The following is a 7734-nucleotide window of genomic DNA, read 5'->3' as shown; positions in this document are numbered from 1 at the left end:
ATGTCATCTGCAAAAGTCATGGAATTCTAAACCCAAATCCCTGATCTAACATAAACAGTTATAGTACCAACAGTAATCCCTGGAACATCCCAGCATCTCTGTCATATTAACATAACATCACGAGTGAGCACTTTAACAATGACATTTAGAACCCTCCCAAGATTTACCCTGGATGTTCAAAGCATTGCCCTTGTCTGGTCACCAGTTGTGTGAAATGTTGCAGACAAACTTGGAATCCAGTTGTGAGAGCAAGATCTCACATACAACAATGAGATATGCATTTTTTTGAAAGGTGCTATTGATCTTATTTGCATGTTATGTTCTAATTTTTATTGTGAAGTAGTTATCCAAACATCAGAATTAATTTTCCAAAGGCTCAAATCCTATCGCAAAATTTTTGCATTAAACTTTGGACATGACTAACAGGCAAGACTATTGAGAGATGAGAAATTAAACAGAGTATACATTTAAAATGTTGCCATGCAGAAAATAGGTAAATACTGCAAAAAAAGTGTTCATATATTACTAGTTGATCTTCTATATCTTATTTACCTGTAGCTAGTCATAAACAGTTGAACTATGGGACTGATTATTTAATATTGAATGCATTTCATTGACTACTGTGCCACATTCTGCATAACATGTTAGTTTAAGCTTCAGATAGGTGGAAATTGTCAGTAGAATAGAATTTGTTTTAGCTGTTATAAGAGATTTATTCACACAGTCAGTAAATTAACTTTTAATACATTAATTTCATGCTTGATTTTGAGAACATTGCCACAATTTTTTTTTTGTTTTACTAGATTTATACAAAAGAAGCTTTGAACATCAAGAATGTCAAGCCATTAATTCTCATCTTCAGCCAATTGAGTGGGGGGTGAGTGAATTATTATTTTTATTGCACACTCAGAGCTTGTGGTTGAACAAATCTGGCTTTTGTGACTATCAAAGAGTGGAATGTTTGTTTATAGCTTTCCTTTGTTTCCATACAGTGAAACAGAAAAGAAAACCACATTGGATCAAGCATTCAGAGGTGTTCTGGAAGAAAAAATTGTGAGTCTCAATGGAATTGTGTTATATGTGACAATATGAGGTACTTTTAGGTACTATATATGATAATGATTGATGGAAATACATACATTTGTCAGTGTTATGTGGTACATTTATCTGATACAGACATGTGTATGTTAGTGTTCATGGTATGCAGGTGGAAAAGGACCATAGTTTTCCCCTTTGAGCTATAAACTGGATTGGAAGTTAGACTGCTACTGTTGAGCAAGTAGGTTTTACTAACTTTTTGTTCATGTTCTTTTTTCTAGTTAGAACAAGGAGAATGTGAAGATTTCTTGGCTATAATCTCTCTCAGCATTAATGGAGTCACAGAAGGTAATAGTGTAATCAAAATTTTGTCTCAAATGAGACCCTTTTATTCAGCCTTGAACAGTGTCTAATATCAAGATATTTGCATATAACCAAGTATAGGTTATGTGCCATTACGTGAAATTGCCAATTTATTCCATATAACAGTAAAATGTTGTAAAATAGAAGCAGGAGTGAACCACGCCACCCTTTGAACTTGCTCCACCTTTCAACTCTGTTTGGAGTTTCTTCCATTATTTTTCCATTATCCAATATTACAGATTCCATTCTGTCCAGAAATGGACCGATCTCCGTCTCCAATATACTCTTTAAAAAGTGTGTATATTCACTGGAGTAGAACATTCGAAATTTCATAAATAATTTCATCTCAGTCCTAAGACACAAGGCACAACTCAATCGTGTGAGGAATACTCTCCTTTTGTTTGGATGAATGCAGCTCCATCAACAATCAAGAAGCTTGACACCATCCAGGCCAAAGCAGTCCACCTGACTGGCACCACATATACAAATATCCACTCCCTCCATCACCAACACTTAGCAGCAGCAGTTGCACTGCTGAAATTCACCAAGGCTCCTTACAGAGTCATGCACCTTCCAAACTCATTATCACTTCCATGTAGGAGGAGAGGGACAGCTGATGTATGGGAATACCACCACCTCCAAGTTCCCCATCAAAGGGCTCACAATCTTGACTTTGAACTATATATCGCCATTCCTGGGTCGAAATCCTGAAACTCCATCACGACTGAAATTATGGGTCGACCAACAGCGTGTAGACTGCAGTAGTTCAAGAGGGCCACTCACTATCATCATCTCAAGGTTAACTAGGGATTGGCAATAAATGTTGGCCTAGCTGTCAGCACCTACATGTCGGGTGTCAGTGTTTTCATTTTTTAAATTTGTGCATTGTGTCTCTGCCAGTTGAAAAAGAGCTATCCAACCTGATCCCACTTTCTGGCTCTTGTTCCCTAACCTTGCAGATTACGGCCTTCTTGTGCATGTTCAAGTATTTTTTTAAAAAAGTGTAAAACTTATCAAATGCATTAACTACCTTTACTGGCAGTGAAAAACCCCAGCACATACACCCAGTGAAAAACCTTTTCCTCAATTCCTGTCTCATCCTTCTATCAATTAATTTACATCAATGTGCCGATTTGTTACTTCTTCGCTAAAATAAATGGATCCTTTTTACTTACTATTATCGAGTTCCCTCTTAATTTTATAGACTTAATTTATATCTCTCCTCCATTATCTCTGATCCAAAGAAAACAATCCACTGGAATGAATTCCATTTGCCATTTTTCTATCCATCTGGTCAATCCATTGATAACGTTGCACAATCTACATGTTTCTTCTTCACTGTTTGTTCATTGCTGACTGCTGAAGAGTCCCTCCGATTTTGGAACATGAGCAGCTGAAAACTGCAGAAGAAGTTTTGTATTAGAATGCTGTTCACTTTCCAGCATCAGCATGTTGTTTGGTGATTCTTAGGACTTTGCTTATCATTAGGGGTGTTGAGCTTTAATTCATTTCGTGGATCATCCAGTCTTACATGATCTTTAAACTTGTATCACAAAAGATCTGACTCATCTTTGCCATGGTTAATTGTAGGATTTCCCCCCCAAAGTTTCACTCTCCCTCCATCAAAAGATGAGAAGTTGGAATGTTTGCTAATAATTACATGATATTCAGCACTATTTGCAATTGTCAGATACTGAAGTAGTACATGCCACACAAGTGCAAGTCAAAGGTCATTTCTAACAAGAGAGAAACTAACCATTTCCTTTTGACCTTCAATGGTACAATCCTGCTGGATTACCATTGAACAAAAACTGAACTGGACCAACCAGATAATTGGCTACAAAAGCAAATCAGAGATGAGGAAATCTGCACCTAACAACACATCTCCTGTCTCTCCAATACTGTCCACTGTCTTCAAGATGAAAGTCTGTAGTGTGATGGAATAACCTCCACCTGTCCAGCTGTGTGCAACTCCAATAAAACTTGAAGCTTCACCCTTTTTCAAGACAAAGCAGCCCACGTGATTGCCATCACATCCACCACCTTACTATTCATTCCTTCCATAACTAATACACAGGGCAGCAATGTATACTATCTATTGCCACAAAGCTCCTTCCAAAGCAGTTTCCAAGCGCACAGCATCTATCACCTCTAAGGACAAGGGAAGCAGTTGCATGGAGTATCACCAGGTTCTCAAGCCACACATCATCCTGACTTGGAATTATATCACCACTCCGTTACTGTTGTTGAGTTGATAACCTGGGACTCCTTCCTAACAACACTGTGGCAGACTCCATGTCAAGGACTGCAGTGGTTCAAGAGGGCAGCTCATCACCACCACCTTCACACGAGAATTTAGGAATAGGCATTCAGTGCTGGCCTGATGTGAGAATGAACATATGAAAAGTTAAACCTGAATCATCAAATCTATCTGTTACTTCCCTGTTCATGCAATAAAAGCCTTTCTCTGTCCAATTCAAACTTTCTGATTTTTTTCTCTCAACGAAATTTAAAACCTTCTTTTCTAATAATCGCTGGAACTTTAATTCAGTTTGCTGTTCCTTTCTTTCCTTTTCTTTCTCTTTTGCTTCCCTTTTGAGTTCAGATTTACTAACTCCTTCTTCCATTTCAATCTGCCACATTTGCTGCTGTCCCAGCCAATTTAAGATGCGTTTTAACTGGATTATTGTTTCCTTTCTCCAGGTGTAAATGTTGAGCTAAGACCTCAACTATTTCTGTTTTGTAGTGTCTCCTTGACATTCTATGTATAAATTACCTGCGACTTGTTTTGAATTAACCTTTATTATTTGTTGTAACGTACTGAGTCAAATGCTCTCTTGTTGAGGAAAGCTGAAGCAATAGATATAGCCATTTTTAAACTTTCAACACATATAGCAAAACTCGCTGTGAAATCTTATTTGTTTAAACTTTTAGCAAAATTTAGTGTACTTTCTTAGCCTGTGGATGTGAGATGCCACAAAGAGCATCCAATTGTTTTACAATCTCTGTAGAAACCAATAACTTTTAAAGAGAAATTCAAACTTCAGCTATTTTCTGAAAACTGTTAAACGTCATACTTTTAATATTTCTTGTCCCAGAAATCAATCCAAATAACCTATATTCCAGACCCTTCAGGCAAGTCTATCCTTTCTTAGGTAAAGGAACTGAAATTGCACAGCACTTCAGATGTGGCCTCATTAAGGCACTGTATAATTGTAAAAAAGACTTATTTTCTCTTGTATGTCAATTTGTTTAGTACAAAGACTAACATGTCATTTGCTTTTCTAATTATTTACTCTGTGGTTGTTAACTTTCTAGTATTATTTTAGTTCAATAACTCTGAGGGATCTCTGAATACCAGTGTTTCTTAGTCTCTCACTGTTTAAAATTCATAATTCTCCATTAAATATTTCTAAATTAACTAATTATATGGAATTGTTACCAAAATGTGTATGACTAGTTTCATAGGTTAAATATAACCAGAACTGTGTTTTAATTCAGTGATCAGAAGAACTACTGATGTTACTGATGATAAACTATCTATAGCCTTAATTGTTCCCCATTACGAAACCTTTGTTTACAGACTTTGATCTGATGGTATTTAGAATTGTAAAATTTTGATTCCCTCTTCAACCAAATTAAGATACCCATAGCAAATGTTTTAATCTATTAGTGAAAGAACATTCAGCGCGAGGGCTCGATAGCATTCTTTCTTTTAAACAAACAAACATGTTAAGCTGTAATAACTTGATTGCTTATTTTGTGCTTGTGTAGGTATCTGTTCTGCAACAACACCCTTTCTACTGCTTGGTGATGTGCTTGATTGCCTTCCTCTGGACCAGTGTGACAGAATATTTACTTTTGTTGAGAAAAATGTAGGAACTTGGAAATCTGTAAGTAACTCGCTTGATGGAAAATAGATTGTCAAAAAAATTCAGACAAAATAATTTGACTCTTTATTTTTATTCACATTTCCTTATGTTAATTTATTGATCATGTTTAACAATTAAAAATAAAATTGAAATAGTATTGTTGGTTCATTAGGAATCTCGTCAAGTAACACCAATGAAACACACCCTGCAGTTCTTTCAATTTCAGATCAGTCAAGCCCAGAGAGTAGACTGCTTGCTGTTGTGGCTTGGTTAATGATACTGTTGCCCGGTTAGTGCCCTCAACAACAGTTATTGGCTCGGTACAAAGAGGACAAGAGTCAAGTCTGTAGGGTGGCATGGTGGCACAGTGGTTAGCACTGCTGCCTCACAGCGCCAGGGACCTGGGTTCGATTCCACCCTCAGGCGACTGTCTGTATGGAGTTTGCACTTTTTGTCCCTGGGTGCTCTGGTTTCCTCCCACAATCCAAAGATGTGCAGGCTAGGTGGATTGGTCATGCTAAATTGCCCATAGTGTTCAGGGTTGTGTAGATTAGGTGGTTTATAGGGGGATGGGTCTAGGTGGGATGCTCTGAGGGTCGGTGTGGACTTGTTGGGCCGAAGGGCATGTTTTCACACTGGAGGGATTCTATGATTCAATTAAGCACTAACTATTTGTTTAGTTAAAACTGACATACAATTTACACCATTTGTTTAGGAAAAGGTTAACAGCAGGCGAGCAATTCATACAAGGCTAAAATCCAAGCACACACCCATTTAAGTTTTCTAATGACGTTCCCTGAACAGTCAACAAAAAAAGGCTAATACCCAAAAATAGAAGCTCATGCTGACCGGGTGATTTCTTCAGGTCTCGGGGCCCTCTTCACACTTTCAAGTGTGGGGTCCACGACTTTGCGAAGGTTGCTCTCTGAAGTTTTCGCTGATGGCACACTGAAATCCTTCATTTTTATCTTTTTTCCTTGTCTCCTGAACTGTGATGTCTTGTTCTTGATGGTTTATAACTCGTCTGAGAACCAGTGTTTTTCCACTGTAGGCTCACTCCAAGGATACCTTTAGGATTACCTCATTATTCTTCCTCCAAATAAGGACTTGCACCTTATGTCATCCTTAGAGCTGATCTGGTTCAAGCCAGCCCAAACCAGTGACTGGGACTCTAGTAACTTCAGTTCACATGCTTGCTGGCTCAATATGTTTGCAGCCCCTGGCCAACAAGAGAGAGAGAATCCATAAAAATGATGGAGGAAATATTGTTAAAAATATAGTGTGCGGGTAATAAGGTACTGAAGTCTCTCTAATTATCAATCAAAATAATCTGCTGCTGAAAGTAAAAGATCACGTCACAGACATCTCACTGCCTCCTCATTTTCTTCACATAATTGTAGCTCATGTTGGTTACATTTCCATGGGTACTTTAACAAGTTGGCCTTTCTTTACATGTGTGTCTAGATAAGAAGTGTTGCAGGATTTTAGATTCCAAGTTCAGTTTAATTTTCAGCTACCCATATGTACACTTTACAATATGAAACAAGTGGATTTTTTTTGAGAATGCTGGCTGCTTTTAACCAAAGTTAGTACTAAATTAATTTATACCAGCCCCTCAATTCTTGCTGAAGTTTGGTAATTTATGTATGACTCGATAGCGTACTAGAACGTATATTTTCTCGCTGCATCACTGTACCATTGGGGAATATTTATCATTTGTATGATATTTATTATAATGTTGAGAGGCTTCCTTCAGTATGGAATATTTGGTTATGCATTCAGTAATCAAAAATTTTTATTGAAATACAAAATTTAGAAAAAACATGTCATACCATCAATACTCTTAACAATCTAGTTATATTGCATTTGTTAAGCAAGAATAGCTGTAAAATTGGTTAAAAGTCAAGCTTCATGGGAAGCAAATGAACCACTAAATCTAAGTTGGGGCCATAGCAAAGTAGTATCAAAAATGTACAAAACGTACTGATTTTGGCCCATCCTGTTGAAGATTAGGCTGTAGTAGAACTGGAGGCCCTGTAACCCTCCTTGTGTTTAACAAGGTTATTGTTGAAAGTCCTGATTTTATTTATCTCTACTGCAATCTCAGGTAGTGCTTCCAGATCTACATTTTAAAAAAAGTTTTCCCACATGTTGCAGCTGATCCTTTTGCCACCTTAAATTACTGTCCGTTGTTGTTCACCATTCTCCATAGTGGCTACATTTCTCTATATATAGCTGTCTAAACCTTCATAATTTTGATCACTTATATCAAATGTCCTCTGCAATCTTCTCTTCCTATGGAGGACAGCCCCAACCGTTCCATTCTACTGATGTAATTGGCACCTCAAAAACTATTTTGTAATCTATTCTGCTCCCTCTCTGATGCCCTGACACTCTTTCATAATGGATGTGTCCATAATTGGACGCAGCACTTCAAATGAGCCAAACAGAGTTTCATAAC

At 37.4% G+C, this 7734-nt stretch overlaps 1 long non-coding RNA gene across 1 annotated transcript; it reads left to right on the top strand.

The window, feature by feature from the left end:
- Positions 1-803: 803 nt before the first annotated feature.
- LOC125482122 lies at positions 804-5301 on the top strand. The gene is made up of 4 exons (XR_007261553.1): positions 804-877; positions 993-1053; positions 1320-1386; positions 5176-5301. It is a non-coding gene; the product is annotated as an uncharacterized LOC125482122 (long non-coding RNA).
- The last annotated feature ends 2433 nt before the right edge of the window (positions 5302-7734 follow it).

The sequence above is a fragment of the Rhincodon typus genome, unplaced genomic scaffold (genome assembly GCF_021869965.1).
Source record: "Rhincodon typus isolate 14 unplaced genomic scaffold, sRhiTyp1.1 hic_rhity00006127, whole genome shotgun sequence".
NCBI lineage: Eukaryota > Metazoa > Chordata > Chondrichthyes > Orectolobiformes > Rhincodontidae > Rhincodon > Rhincodon typus.
The sequence above is the reverse complement of the archived record's forward strand: the minus strand, read 5'-3'. Positions and strand labels throughout refer to the sequence as shown.